Source organism: Arvicola amphibius, chromosome 9 (genome assembly GCF_903992535.2).
Source record: "Arvicola amphibius chromosome 9, mArvAmp1.2, whole genome shotgun sequence".
Classification (NCBI taxonomy): domain Eukaryota; kingdom Metazoa; phylum Chordata; class Mammalia; order Rodentia; family Cricetidae; genus Arvicola; species Arvicola amphibius.
Window position 1 is genome coordinate 105,224,791 of NC_052055.2, and position 15,831 is coordinate 105,240,621.

The 15,831-nt window shown below is 45.8% G+C and overlaps 1 non-coding gene across 1 annotated transcript; it reads right to left on the bottom strand.

Moving 5' to 3' along the window:
- Positions 1-14,676: 14,676 nt before the first annotated feature.
- Trnas-uga lies at positions 14,677-14,758 on the bottom strand. Its single transcript has one exon. It is a non-coding gene; the product is annotated as a tRNA-Ser (tRNA).
- Positions 14,759-15,831: the final 1,073 nt, after the last annotated feature.

Here is a 15,831-nt window from a genome sequence, read left to right on the forward strand (position 1 = left end):
CCACAAGGGAGAACACAGACTAAAACTCAAAAGCTTGGGGTTGAAGAGGAAAGAGGGGAGGATCTGGTTACAGAAAACAAGATAAGTGTGTAAACACCGACTCACACATGTGCACAGCCTCCTATGTGCACGTGTGCACAACCTCCTATGCCTTTTGCATTCCTCTGTAAGCTTCACTCCCGAATGGTCGTTTATTTCTTTGGGGGCCATGAGACTTGGTTTTTGGTTCTGTCAACTGGGAGATGCTTGGCAAGCTATTCACACATGAAGGACTTACTGTTTCACAGTAGAGTGAGGGGGTTGGGTCCTACCCAGAACCCTTCCTTGCTTCAGGCTCAGGTGGTCCTAGAATCAATCTCCGGGATGGGCATTGCATGATCTTGTCCATCCATACAGCAAGCATGTCAGCTCCTCAGTGGAGGGCCAGTCTTGTTCATCTTTGGATCCCCTTTCAGAACACCTGGTTGTTGGGGAATATTTTAAGGTGTCTTATTTTTGTTTATGCTGCATTTAATTAACTGTGAAGCCTGTCTAAAACACCTGATGGTCTAATAAAGAGCTGAACAGCCGATAGTGAGGCAGGAGCAAGGATAGGCGGGACTGGCAGGCAGAGAGAATAAATAAATGGAGAGAATGAGGAGAGGAGGACATTAGGGACCAGCTACCCAAGCCAGCCACCACCCAGCCAGCCACGGAGAAAGAAGGAAAGTAAGCTATACAGAATTAAGAAAGATAAAAGCCCAGAGGGAAAAGGTAGACAGGTTGATTTAAGAAAAGCTGGCAAGAAACAAGCCAAGCTAAGGCTGGGCTTTCAATAACGAAGAATAAGCCTCTATGTGATTTATTTGGGAGCTGGGTGGCAGGCCCCTCCCAAAAGGAGCCCAAAAGAGTAAAACTTCACACAACACCTGGCTCTTGTGAATAGCAGACATTCAACAAAATTAGCCCCACCACAACACTGCAGTCGTGGTAAGTTGGTGCAAACATGGTAAAAATCGCCCCTCAGAGGGCTAGGCAAGTAGCCAGTTAGCTGTGTCATCTGTTCTAACTCAGTTCTGGGCTCTGCCAGGAGCTGCTCTGGGCACTGGTGTCTGAGAGGCCCACCTCCCCTCCTCTGGCATGAAGGCTTCTGTGCTATGCACCTATCACAGGTTTGGAACAAGGCCCAGATGAAACTGAAGACCACTTGTCCAAAGCAGACCTGTGTGCTTCTCAGAAAGTGTGTGCTTTGCCGTGGTGAGGGTTAATTTTTATGGCTGGTTTCAGAGAAGATGAAAGGAAATGTAGCATGGTATTACGCCTGAATAACAAGGAATCGGAGAAGCCGGGCGGTGGTGGCGCATGCTTTTAATCCCAGCACTCGGGAGGCGGAGGCAGGCAGATCTCTGTGAGTTTGAGTTCAGCTTGGTCTGCAAAGTGAGCTTTTGGACAGCCAGGGCTACACAGAGAAAGCCTGTTTCGAAAACCAAAGCAAAACAAACAACAAATAATTCCGGTCGTCTTTCTTCTAATAGCCACAAGATGGTGGCATTGGACTACCAGTAGCATGTTCCACCCAGAAAGCCTTTGGTTTTTGTCTGGGAATGTGCAAGAAGTCCTGATCTGGTTGCTGCGCTGCCTCTCCACCTCTGCAATGGGGTCTGATGCGGACTTTGTCCACTATAGGTATTTCATGAATAAAGCCTAGGACTAGGAAGAATCTTTTTTTTTTTTTTTTTTTTTTTTTTTTTTAAGGCTTTTATGTCCTGCCGGATCTTCCTCCGGCTGCTGCCACCAAATATAGTTTTTAACTAAATCTCTATCGTTCTATTCATCAACAAGACTCGGTAGTCAAAGGCTGGGATGAAAACCTGCTACCTCAGAGAGGTTGAGGAACAACTAGCTGAACTTCCCTCTACGCCAGTATCTCAGAGAGTTTCCTTCTGCTCCACCAAACCAAAAATGGCCTCCACACTGAAAGTCCCTCCCTAGTGCTTCCTGTGCATCTCTTGCTTCACCTTCCGGACTCCCTCATCTTTCGTTCCACCTTCCGGACTCCTCCCTCTGACTGCATTACTTTCTGTCAACTTGCTGCTGACTCCGTCTCCTGACCTAAGGTTGAGTTTATTTATGATGCAAAGGCGCAGTGGTGGTTCACAGTTTGATGGACACATCTTAGGGTGTGAAACGTTAAAGGAGGAGTCTGTGTCTTCAGTGGCATTGCGGGTAAATGATGGTGTGGCGAGTTCCCCTCCACCTTTGCCTTCCCTGCAGAGTTGCTCTGGTTGGCCTCGTTTTCCTCAGTGCTGGCATCACAGGAGTGGACTGGTGGTGTTTCTGTTTTGCTGACTACTATGTCACTAGCCTATACAACGTTGCCACATGCTGACCAGTCACACTTCTGGAGAATGAGCTCAGCGGGAGCTATTTCTAGCTAACTCACTTCCTAGCTTGCTCGCTCACTGCTTGCTTGCTTTTTTTCCTTTTTCTTTCTTTCCTTTTCTTTCTTTCTTTTTTTTTTTTTTTGGTTTTTCGAGACAGGGTTTCTCTGTAGCTTTGGAGCCTGTCCTGGAACTAGCTCTTGTAGACCAGGTTGGCCTCGAACTCACAGAGGTCCACCTGCCTCTGCCTCCCAAGTGCTGCAATTAGAGGCATCCTAGCCCCATTTCTAGCCCTTCCTTGAAGATTTCCTTCCTGCTTGCTTTAATCTTAATTTGTTTCTTTTTCTCTCCTTTCCCTCTGCTTGCTTCTTTCTTCCCTTATTTTTCTTTCCTTCCCAAAATATGTGATGTATTTTTTTTCTAAATATATTTTTTGTTGGTGTGGTGGTTTGAATGAAACTGGCCCCCAAAGATTAGGGAGAGGCACTATCGGAGGTGTGGCCTTGTTGGAGGAAGAGCGTCAGAGTGTGTGTGTGTGTGTGTGGGGGGGGGGATTGAGGTTTCAAATGCTCAAGTTAGGCTCAATGGCTCACTCCCTCTTCTTGCTGCCTGAGGATCCAGATACTAAGATCTAAGCTACTTCTCTAGTAGCTTGTGTGCTGCCATGTTTTCTGTTGTGACAATAATGGACTAAACGTCTAAACTGTAAGCCAGTTCCAATTAAATGTTTTCTTTTATGAGAGTTGCTGTGGCCACGGCAGTGAAACTGCCAAGACAGTTGGCATACAAACCAATGAATATATTAGCTACTTTTCTTTTTTTTTTTAATATTTATTTATTATGTATACAATATTCTTGTCTGTATGTATGCCTGCAGACCAGAAGAGGGCGCCAGATCTCATTACAGATGGTTGTGAGCCACCATGTGGTTGCTGGGAATTGAACTCAGGACCTTTGGAAGAGCAGGCAATGCTCTTAACCACTGAGCCATCTCTCCAGCCCTATTAGCTACTTTTCTGTTGCTGTAATAAAAACACTATAGCCAAAAGACACTTATGGAAGAAAGAATTTATTTTGGTTTACACAAAAAAAAAGGTTTCTACCATGGTGAGGAAGCAGTGGCAGGAGCAGGAAACTGAAAGAGAACATCTTCAACCACAAGCACGGAGCAGAGAAACTGAACTGGAAGTTGGGCAAAGCTTTTAATCTCAAAACTCATAGTGGATGGGCAGTGGTGGCGCACGCCTTTAATCCCAGCACTCGGGAGGCAGAGGCAGGAGGATCTCTGTGAGTTCGAGGCCAGCCTGTTCTACAGAGTAAGTTCCAGGGAGGGGGGGAGGGAAAGAGAGAGAATGAATCTTTCCTTTTAGTTCTAGCTCAAACTGTAACTAGAATCAATTTTTCTCCACAAATTCCTGACTCCTGGCTCCTAGTTTTGGTTAGACCATTGAGCAATGAACCTAACATGGCCAGAAAGTATATTATTAGATTTGCCAGGGAGTTTTTGCTGAAAAGATGAAAAATGTATTTTCCCAGTAGCTAATCCTTTCTGCAGTAAGCAATCTTCAAACACTGTAGTAAGAATAATAGGTAATGTGAAAAGGGGTAACTGAGCTCAAATGTGAGCGCACAGCCTAGCAAGTACAGAGTAGATGTATTACAGAGACAAACTCGAGAAACATGGCCAAAGAGACTCTCTCTCTCTCTCTCTCTCTCTCTCTCTCTCTCTCTCTCTCTCTCTCTCTCTCTCTCTCTGTGAAGGTTAAAGTGCAGTGGGGAAAACAAGGACAGAAAGACTTCGCTACTTGAAGAAGATGGCGTATCAATTCGTGCGAGAGCTGAGCGCCTCAGGAAGCATCTGTTGGCCTGAGAGTGGTCATTTGTCAAGCCTAGATGAATGCAAGTCAAGATCAAACTGTCACAAGTAGATCTGAATGACGCTTTGGCTAATTTTCCATGGCGAAAAGCAGGGACAGGAAAAGCAATCGATAACAGCATCTGTGAGTCTCTTCACCTGCATTTTAGAAGTAAATTAGCTCCTAAAATAACCTACCTTCAAGCCAGTCTTGTAAGGGATTGAGACTGCATCTTCATGTACACTTTTTTTCCCCCATGTAGGGACTGGGGGAAAAGTTCTTGTTATCCACCTTATGCCTGGAAGGTGTTGCAGGCAGAAGCAGGGGCACACTGCGTCTCAGGGACAGTCCTCCCTTCAGTGCCTTGCTTTAGCGATGACAGGCTGCACTCTGCTGGGGAGGCTTTGGATCTGCGTCCTTTGTCACGTCAACCTTTTACATTCCTTTCGGGAGCCAGAGGCTACACAGCAGGGCAGCATTTGGGTGAGTGGAGGCTGGGATCACAGAAATGATTGCTGGGGCATATTGAATTATTCATAAAAATAGAAAAAGTCATTTATAAGTGTGTAAATGTCATGGTTTTTTGACCCCCCCCCCCACATTGTTTTTGTTTCTTTGTTGTAGATCAAAAGACTGGAATCAACTTTTATGGTCATCAATAGGGATGTGGTTGAATAAATTATATTCTGTTCATTGTGACTCAGTGAGCTCTACCTACCCGGAGCAGTCGGCAGAGCCACTTCTAATGAGCAAACCCTTTCCAACAGAAAGGCAGGGCATCTTAACGGTGCCCTTAACGCTAACATCTGGTACACTGGCTAAGCTGGCCAACTTGTGTATGCTCTCAAGGGTGCCTAAAGAATACGTTGAGAGCTGGACACGGTGGTGGCATACACCCTTAATCCCAACACTTGGGAGGTAGAGAGGGGTGGATTTCTGTCAGTTTGAAGCCAGCCTGGTCTACATAGTAAGTTCCAGAACACCAGAGCTCTATAATAGAGAGACTGTTTAAAACAACCAAAAACTATAAACAAAACAAAACAAAATACATTGAGGAGCTAGAGAGTTCTTGCTGTTCTTCCACAGGACCCAGGTTCAGTTCCCAGAACCCAAATGGTGGGTAGCAGGTATCTGGAACTCTGGTTCTGATATTCTCTTCTGGCCTTTGTGGATACTTGCAGGCATGTGGTACATAGACATACATGCAGGCAAAACACATAAAAATATAATAATTTAAAATTAAAAACAAAATAAAAAAGCCCCGCGGAAAATTGAGAAACATACCCGGTGTCCTCCAAGAAGGGACCCTTGGTGGCATGAGAAGGTGAGAGGGAGCCACTGTAGTTGTGACTCTATTGTCATCTCTCCACCAAGATCATTTAATGAAAAAAAATTCTGGTTTGCCTTGCTGTAAAATAAGATTTCTAGCAGGGCATGGTGCCATAGTCCTAGCTACATAGGAGACGGAGGCAGGAAGATTGTCTGAGCCAAAAAACTCTGTGTCAACTTAGTGTACAGCAGGACTCTCTCTCTTTAAAAAAGATGTGTGTGTGTGTATTTGTGTATCTTTGTGTGTGTACCTCTGTGTGTCTAATTCTCATCAGTTAAATAAGATTCCTGTTATTCCTGTAAGATTCTTGAGTGTTCCTTGAAAATGAGACAGGAAAGAAGGAACACAAATTGTTTTTTTTTTTTGCTTATAAGTACATATTCTAAACTTATTTGCGTGTATGCTCTTAACTCTATCATGCATGTGTGTGTTTGTCCATCTGTCTGTTTATGTCTGTACATGCATGTTTCAAACCAACCATTAAGGACAGGAAAAAGTTTCTTAAACATTTTTTCAAAAGACTTATTTATGTGTACAAGTGTTTTGTCTGCATGTATATACACCATATTTATGCCTGGTGCTCCCGGAGATCAGAAGAGGGCATCAGACTTTCTGGAATTAGAGTTTTAAATGGTTGTGAGTCACCAAATCGGTCCTGGGAACCAAACCTGGGTCTTGCAAAACCAACAAAGCACACTTAGCTGTTGAGCCATCTCTCCAGCCCCAGGAGAAGTGTCTAGCCAAGGGTGCCAATGTGTTTGTGGGGTATTAACCAGTCTAACTCCCTCTATGGGTCACATGGGGAGTAGGCAGAGGATTGAGTAGAGATTAGGGACGAATTATGAATGCATAAATTAGGGAGTTTGGCTTTTTATTGTGTTAGCCATGGGAATCTATGGAGGAGGTGATGGTTTGTGCTTCTTCGAGCAGGCAAGAGAGGCCGTCAGAACAATGTCCATACAGAGGTGATGGCATCATCTGGGTAGATTTGTTCATTCTAAGAGAGCCCAGGAGAGAAAACTCCCTCAAATCATAGGTGATCTCATAGTTGGGGATTATTGACACATACCATATGGTTCAGATGTATGTATATATTATTATTACTATTATTTTATTATTTTTGAGACAGGCTCTCATGTAGTTCAGACTGGCCTCACACTCACTTTGTAGGTGTATTTTAATTAGAGCGGGCCAGAACTGGGAGAACGGCAGTACAAACTGGAGAATTGTATTTCTAAAGGCAGATATGGAAACCAGACGAGGTGGGACATGCCTGCCATCCCTGTACTTGGGAGGCAGAGGCAGGAGACTGCTGCTAGTTCAAGGTTAGGCTGGTCTATGTAAGGAGTTTTAGGTCAGTCAGGGTTACATAGCAAGACCTTGCCTCAGAAAACAGTATGTGTGGGGCGGGGGTTGGTGGTGGGGAAGCTAGAACCACACACTGAGGTGCTAAAATAATCTAAGTCCTTGGTGTCTTTGGGAGCAGGTCCCAAGGGAGCAGAATCAACTGCTCTTCTAGGAGCTTGGGAGAACGTCATCGATCATCTTTAGGCAGACTGGGAAACTAAACCTTGGAACCAGAGCTGAGTTCCTCAGTTTTCCCTAGCACTTCAGCCAGACAGGCTGACCATTTCCCCCGAGGGTTCCAGGCGCAGAGCTCACTTTTCCTCCCTGCCGCCACTGAGGCACAGGTAATGAATGTCATTATTCCTTGCTCTAGAATACACAGAGACAGCCTGAAACCAGTTGTCTCCAAGGGGACCGGTGGGAACCGGGAGCAGCACGATCTTTAGAAGGGAGCACCCCTCTGGTGGTGCTAAGAACATACAGACTGTGCTCACGGCCCAGGCCAACCCTGCCTCCCATTCCTTTTTCCTCAGCTCAGCCGCAAGGCACAACAATGGCTCCTTTGATGGACGCTCCAGCGACGAAGCCTCTTTAAACCCTGAACATGCTGGGTTCAAACAAACTCTCAGCTTTATAAATCACGTTGAACAGTGCTGCAACACACCGAGTGGTTCCAGTGTTCCTGCGGTGTGTAGTCCGGACAGACACATCTTCAGGAAGGGGTTGCTTTCCTCCCGCAAAGCTGGAGTCAGTGTTCCTTCCCTCATCAAACACTTGGTCTCCCTTCTGTTCCAGGACCTGAGATTTTTTGCTTTCTCATCTCCACAGTCACAAAATTTACTCTACAAAGTTATTAGAGGGCCCCACTAGATTGTAGAAGTTATACACTCACACCCCCTCCCGCCCCCATACAGAGAGAGAGACAGAGAGAGACAGAGACAGAAATATAAATGCTTTGAAGGGGAAGAAATGAAATGGTATGTAATCACGTAAGGTCTGCAGGAGACCTAACCCATTGGTGAGGAGCATGACCTGGGAAGACGTGTAAAATTCCTAGGTTTTTTTTTTTTTTTTTTTTTTCTCTCTGCTAATTCCTCACAATGGGGGTCAGAGTTCAATTGCTTTGGTGTAAAGCGGAGTGTCTGCTCTACACGCTACCTTATGGTATGGTCCCCACTTGTATCTGCACTACGAGACGGTTTGCTAGCGATTCTCGGGCAAGGGCCTGGAGATTTAAACACACAAAGACAGAGAGACAGACAGAGAGAGAGACAGAGAGACAGAGAGAGACAGAGACAGAGAGAGAGACAGAGACAGAGACAGAGACAGAGACAGAGAGACACACACACACAGAGAGCGAGAGAGAGAGAGAGAGAGAGAGAGAGAGAGAGAGAGAGAGAGAGAGAGAGAGAGAGAGAGAGAGAGAGAGAGAGAGAGAGACTGGTCACCCCTGAAACAATAATGTCAAGAATGCCAACTTTATTGCGCTCAGGGGCAGCTTATATAGGGCTCTGGCCACGCCCCAGCTCTCGGGATCTTTCAGCTGTAGACTCATCAGAACCCGCTCCCCTGCCATCAGGGTCTCGTGCTCAGAGCAGCTGCAGCTGCTGCTGCTCAGCGTGGAAGAAAACAAGTTGTTTACAGAAAATTCAGGGTCTGGTGGTCTGTAGTCTCCAACACCGTGGTATGACTGTCCAAACTACAACTGAAGCAAATGGGTGTGAAAAATGAAATTTGACTCTTAGTTTAACTTATTACTTTTTTAAAACCAAGTCTTCCACGCATCACAGACTCCTCAAACTCAACATCGTTTTGGTACTGGGAATACAGGCATGTGTCACAATGCCCACCCTGACCTTTGCCATGAAGGAATTTCAAAAGGGGCCGCAGTCTGAGAGATCACAGCAATGCTTTATCCAGGAGGTGATGCTTGGAAAACAGAATCTGAGTTTTTTCCAGCCAACTGACAGTGGTAAAGAGAGAACTCATATATGGTATTTGGAAAGAAAGATGGGGCATGATTTAAATAGATGTTTACTGGAAGAATATGGAATAGCTTCCAATATCCCAGGAAGTCTGCAAAGTCAGTTTTTGGAAAATGAAGCAGGAGTAGGTATAGGCAGGATCTAGGACAGCAGAACAATGCCACAAGGTCAGCCTAATGCCCAGGCGGCTGTCCCATGGCTACACGGTCTCACTCTGAGATTCCTGGAGGCAGGATCGCCATTTTCGGACTGAGGTAGAGGTAAGAGCCAGTGGCCGGCTGCTTTGCTTTTCGGGTCTTCAGGTTGAACGCCAGTTTCTCTCCTTGAGTTTTTTTTTTAATCGTGCATCACTGCCTGCTCTTCCAAAGGTCCTGAGTTCAAAACCCAACAACCACAAGGTGGCTCACAACCATCTGTAATGAGACCCGGCGCCCTCTAGAGGAAGAGACCTGATCAGTCCTCATCAACTTAGACCACGAAACCCAATATGGACAAGTTCAACAGAACCGCCATATATGGACTGTCCATGTGTGCGTCAGCATGGCCAGGGCATAAAAAAAGTAAAATTAAATGAAAGAAAACTAAAACATCTGAGTGGCTGGGTCAGTCTGTAGGAGAGGCTGAGAAGGCAAGAGTGTAGCTCTTCTACCTTCTCTGTGTTGAGATTCCAAATGAGAACAGATAGGACTGGAGAGATGGCTCATTGGTTAGGAGTACTTGCTGTTCTCTCAGATGAACCAGGCTTGTTCCCCAGAACCCATAACCAGCGGCTCACAACCCTTTTCATATGGAAAGTATATGTATATACATATACATACATACATACATGCATGCATACATACATACATAAACACACACACACACACACAAAATAGCCGGTCACAGTGGCACAGACCTTTAATCCCTGCACTCAGGAAACCCTGGTGGGTGGACTTCTGTGTGTTTGAGGTCATCCTGTTCTATAGTGACTTCCAGGACTGTCAGAGCTACATGGGAAAAATCCAAACTTAAAAATGAATAATTATATAAAATAATATAGGTTTGTATTTTACAAGAGATTAAGTCCTCTAAAGAGGATGGCCTCATCTCCCATTGAAGGAACAAAAGTGAAGGCCAGAGAAGAAAGAGGTTTTAGTCACATGTGACCATACAGAGAACAACCAAAGACAGGGGCTAGCACGTCATGCTGGGAGGCCTGACAATAACTCAAAAGAAAAAGAGAGTATGCCTTGCAGGTAAGCAAGGGACCTGTCATGAAAGTCCCATTGGTCATCTTGATTTTCTCGCTAAAGGAGTGTGGCAGAAACAACCTATTACCGATTCAGCAAGCCCCAGCTTTCTTCCTTACCAATAAGTTCCCGCCATGAATTGAATAGAAACACATTCAGCCACACCTGCTCCCCAGAGTTTCTGCTCCTGTGCCGAGATGAACCAGACACTAAGTCCATACATCTCAGTGAACTTCTAGACAGTTAGAACAGCCATTCCGAAGCTGCCGTGCTTCATGTTGGAGTTTACATCTTTACTACTGGGAAAAATTCTTTGTTTTCTGAGACGGGGTCTCACCATGTAACTCTGGCTGGCCTGGAACTCAACTATGTAAATTAGGCTGGCTCAAACTCTACATTTTTCTTATGAGTCATGGTCTTACACACTATGGAGTATATTTTTATTGGTGAAAACTGAAAAAAAAAATCCATGGGACAATAGAATTAGAGTAACCATGAGCTGCATAGCCTCTTTCACGACTCAAGCGTCCACGACCTGAATTGAGTCCCTCCCTGTCACCTAACATTTGCTCTTTCTTCTTCTCTTTTCTAAGCATTATACTGTACCCATGTGCACACTTGCTTATAGACATGTATGTGGTATAGACTAGGATCCACACATGAGGGAGAATATACAGTTTATTTCTTCCTGAGATTGTGTGACCTCTCCTTCTATTATATGTCCTAAGTCCATCCAGTTTCCCAAAAATTTCATGATTTCATCTGTCTTTTGAGCTAGATAGTATTCCATGTTGCACAGGTACAACATTTTTATAACCTATTAATTTCTTGATGGGCAACTAGGGGGTCACATCTCCTTGCTATAGTACATAAAACAGCAACAAACATAAGGATGCAAATATCTGTATATGGCAGGGTATGGTGTTCTCTAGGGATGTATCCAGGAATGGAATAGTTTGGCCATATGATAGTTCTATTTTTAATGGTTTTTTTTTTTTTTTGAGACAAGGTCTTGCTACATAACCTTGGCTGAACTGGAATCCCCCCAACCTCACAGAGATCTGCCTTCTGCTGCTTCTTGAGTGCTGGGATTAAACTCATGTGCTACCATGCCTGGCTATTTTTATTTATTTATTTTTTGAGAAATCTAAGATTTTCTTATAGACAATAATAGTCATCTCACATTATCATAGGTAAAGAAATCACACTCTGAAGGCTCATGCCTTCCGGCTTCCCAGCTAAAAGCAGATACTCGGCCTGGAAGTGAAGCAGGTGTGTGAAACCATGCTGCCAAAGTACCATGGAGCTTGTGTATTGTCAGGGACAGAGTGCTGGGGTGGGAAGCGCTCACTGGCTCTCCATTCAAGAACTTCCACTCCCAGGTTTTCTTCCCCCTTTCCTTCTCCTCTTCCCTCCCTTCCTCTTACTTACTTGAAATATTATTTAGTTGTTTGTTTGAGATGATTTCTTTAAAATGATTTTTTTTATATTTACTTATTATGTATACAATATTCTGTCTGTGTGTATGTCTGCAGGCCAGAAGAGGGCACCAGACCTCATTACAGATGGTTGTGAGCCACCATGTGGTTGCTGGGAATTGAACTCAGGACCTTTGGAAGAGCAATGCTCTTAACCTCTGAGCCATCTCTCCAGCCCCTAAAATGATTTTTTTAGAACACATTTGTGTGTGTGTGCACGCGCTCGTGCGTGTGTGCGTGCGTGGTGGGATCAAGCATGTGGGGGTGAGAGGACACAGAGTGGGAGTCACTTATCTCCCTCCACCTTCTGAGTTCCGGAGATAAAACTCAGTTGTTAGGCTTTGGTGGCCTTTACTGTCTTTACCTGCTGAGCCGTCTTATTAGCCCTCTTTGAAACAACTTGTTAAAGTAGCAGGATGTAGTTCGCTGATAACAAAAACATCTGCCAAGTGGAGCTAACTTCTGAAGTCTACAGAGCTCTGTTTAAAAGTTAAATTGGCTGGCAGGTGTCAGATTAGGGGCAGAGCATTTGTGTCAGCTCAGTAAACAAATAACGAATAAATGACCAGAGAAAATTGATTACTAAATGTGCAATTACTAAATGGTGGCATGTGTAAATTATAATTTTGAAATTCTGCTTCTTCTTTATTGTAGCCCAGGCTGTCCTTGAGCTTTTTGTAGAGGCTAGGAGGATTACCTCCAACTGCTGATCCTATGCCTCTGCCTCCTGAAAGCTGGATGAAAGAAGTGTACCTTCTTGTCCAGTTTAAAAATTATATCTGTGGCCGGGCGGTGGTGGCACACGCCTTTAATTCCAGCACTTGGAGGTAGAGGTAGGCAGATCTTTGTGAGTTTGAGGCCAGCCTGGTCTACAAGAGCTAGTTCCAGGACAGGCTCTAAAGCTACAGAGAAACCCTGTCTTGAAAAACCAAAAAAAAAAAAAAAAAAAATTATATCTGTGTCTATGTGTGGGTGTGTACACATGTGTGTACTGCTCTTAGAGTCCAGAAGAGGGCATCAGATCCCCTGGAACTGAAATTACAAAAGCTCCTAACTGGGGCTGGAGAGATGGCTCAGGGGTTAAAAGCATTGCTCTTCCAAAGGTCCTGAGTTCAATTCCCAGCAACCACATGGTGGCTCACAACCATCTGTAATGAGATCTGGTGCCCTCTTCTGGCCTTCAGGCACACACGCAGACAGAATATTGTATACATAATAAAAATAAATAAATATTAAAGAAGCTCCTAACTGCTGATCCATAGAGCACAGAGCAAAAATACTAAACTTTTCAATTTAAACAAATAAAAAAGTTGTATGTTATTTCAGTTTCTAGACAAATCACGTGTTGAACCAGTGGGCTTGACTTTCTGTAATTTGCAGCTTTTGAGCATCAGGAGACCAACTAGGAAACTAGGGAAAGTATTTGTAAGAGACGTGGATGGAGGCGAGGAGCAGGGTTTAGGGAAGAAGGATGGAAGACGTGGTGAAAGTTGGTGAACAGGAGCAGAGAATGGATGTGCAGCGTCCAAACAAAGGTGAACCTCATAACGTTTTCTTATTTAGAACATCACACGGAGTCAATGTAAACTTTTAGAAATCTCAGCCAAGCAAAAATCTATTAAAAATATCTTACCAATGACCACACCCAGTTTATGTGATGCTGGGGAAAATCCCAGAGCTTTCGGCATGCTAAGCAAGCTCTACCAACTGAATTACTTCATCAGCCCTCTTTCTTTTAATATCCTCACTAACAGGCCGGCCATTCCCTTTTCTTGAGGTCCTGAACCAGGCCCTGGCCTTCACACTATCAAATGGCCCCCTACACTCCCTTTTCTTTAGATACCACCTCTTTGCCTATTCCAATCCTGTAATTCCCAACTGCTTGCTTATACCAACCTGTCTCCTGGCTTTTTCCAGGTAACTAAATCATTCGCTAAGAACGCCCACAAGCATTTTAGCCTGTTTCTTTTTGGCCTCCGTTCATTCTCTATTGCTTTCTCTTTCTTGCCCATTTCCTCTACATAGATGGGTACACAAATGAATATATTTAGCAAAAATGTAATCATAACTATTCCATAACTTTTCCTGGGAAGACATGGGGTGGTGGTGGTAGGGGAGAAGTCTATTCATCCCGGATACGTCCCAGAGAACAGGGACCCTGGGCTCAGACCAGAGGAAGGATTCTAGTCAAAGCCTGCTTGGTGAACTAATTACGTTTATTGTATCACTTACAGGAACATGAGTGAGAAATCACTGCGAAGAACACGAGTGACTCATGTCGCTGCGTCTCTGAAAAGCCGACCTCAGGAAAGAAGGATTCTTGGCGCTCCCTGCTCCACTGCAGACAACTCCACCAGGGTCCTCTCCTCTCCAGCTGTTGGTCTCTCTGCCTCCTGGGCTTTGGAACTTTCCCTAGCTCCCGCTTCTTGAATCTCCCTCCTGCCTTCAGGAGACGATGCTTCAGCAGGGAGGAAAAAACAGCTACCCGACTTCAAGGAGTGTTTCTAACTTGTTCCGAGTTTTGCACTTAGTAGTGCAGGACACCGCGACCCACGTCTGGTTACCGCTGCGCCTCTCTGGGCAAATCAGTGCCCTGGAAGAACACGGGGCAGATCACCTGAGCCCAGGAATTTGGGATTTAACTAGGCAAATACTGTGAGACCTGTACAGTCAAAAGCAGAACACACACGACGGCTACATGCTTCCACGATGTGGACTTTAACTAGAGCACATTATAAGTGGAATTATTTTTAAAAGGTTTCCCACTGTACAGCACTTCGGGGTTTTTCAGGGGAAGGGGAAGATGCCCTTAGTTACAGTCGGACAATAATAGCTTGCCATGCTGGGAAAGTCAGTAATTCCATCGTTCTTATGTCTATGATCGAGTCTGTACTTCGTACTAGCAATGAAGATTCTAAAACTGCTTTCTCGCCTTTTAAGGGAGATTTCTTCCTACGTTATAAATAGGGAACTGGGCAGTACTGAGAGGTCCTTCCTGGTCTTAGGGTCCACCAAAGCATTCCGTAGATTCGCAGATACAGGAAGATTAAGGGTTTTGTAGTTTGTGTAAAAAAACTGAAGCACCCGCTTCCGCAGCGAGCAGGGTTCGAACCTGCGCGGGGAGACCCCATTGGATTTCAAGTCCAACGCCTTAACCACTCGGCCATCGCTGCTACGGAGAAAATAGGAAGGCGGAGACACTTTAGTGTAACAACCGCGGCACTCCCGCCAGGGCCGGGAGTAGGCGGGGTTTGCAACTGCTTTCAGCTTTTTTGGCTGAGGCGGCTGCGGCAATGAGTGAGTGGACCTTCCGCGTGGACGCGGAGAGCAAAAAAAAAAAAGGGGTCCGTCCGGGTCCTTGATCCGTCCTTCGCTGAGTTCGGGTAGTCACAACCTAACCTGGTTTCTGGGGGCGGACCTGACTTTTGCCTTCCCGCTTTCCCCTTGGCGCTACGAGATCGCTGTGAAACATAGGATCGTCTCGCTGCGCGTGGTGGGCCCGCCCGCCCGGAAGTTCCTGCATTGCCCTTCGCGGGCTTCCGTCCCGTTCCCCCGTCAGCGGTCCCTCAATCGTGGAGGCCGAGCGCACGCGCGCGTGTGTGTGTGCGCGCGAACGTGGGGCCGCCCTCCGTGCTTTTTAGGTTTTGTGGGACCTTGTGGGCGCGCTCACACCCTGTGGGCACCCACGCGCCGAGCGCCTCTCCCGACGGCTGCGCGGCGGCTCGCGGATGGGCGCCCGTCCCCAGCGCGCATGCGTCGCTCCCGCCCGCGCCCGCTCCCCCTCCCCCCCCGTTTGAATTTCCCGCCGGGACGCGAAGCGCGCGTTTCTCCGGAGGAGGCCAGAAGCCAAGGGGTTGTGCGACTTCTGGATAGGTGTGTGACGTCCCCGAGTCGTTTCACTTTCCTAACGTACACTGTCACACCGTGCACTGGGCGAGGGCGGGATTAGACCCGGGAGCCCAAGGGTGGACTTTTCAGGTGATTATTTGGGGTACAGGAGGGGCCCCCGACGACTGCATGGGAACGATGATTCCTGACTCCCAGGCATCACTTTTATCCTGTCTGTGACAGTCACTGATTTTTTTTTTTGTCACAGTTAATCTTGCTAAGAATAATAGGGTTTTGCTCATCTTGTTCTCCAAGTCTACATTTGTGCCCACCTAGAATACAATCTTGCCAATTTTTCCTCTCTCTCTCTCTCTCTTTCTCTCTCTCTCTCTCTCTCTCTCTCTCTCTCTCTCTCTCT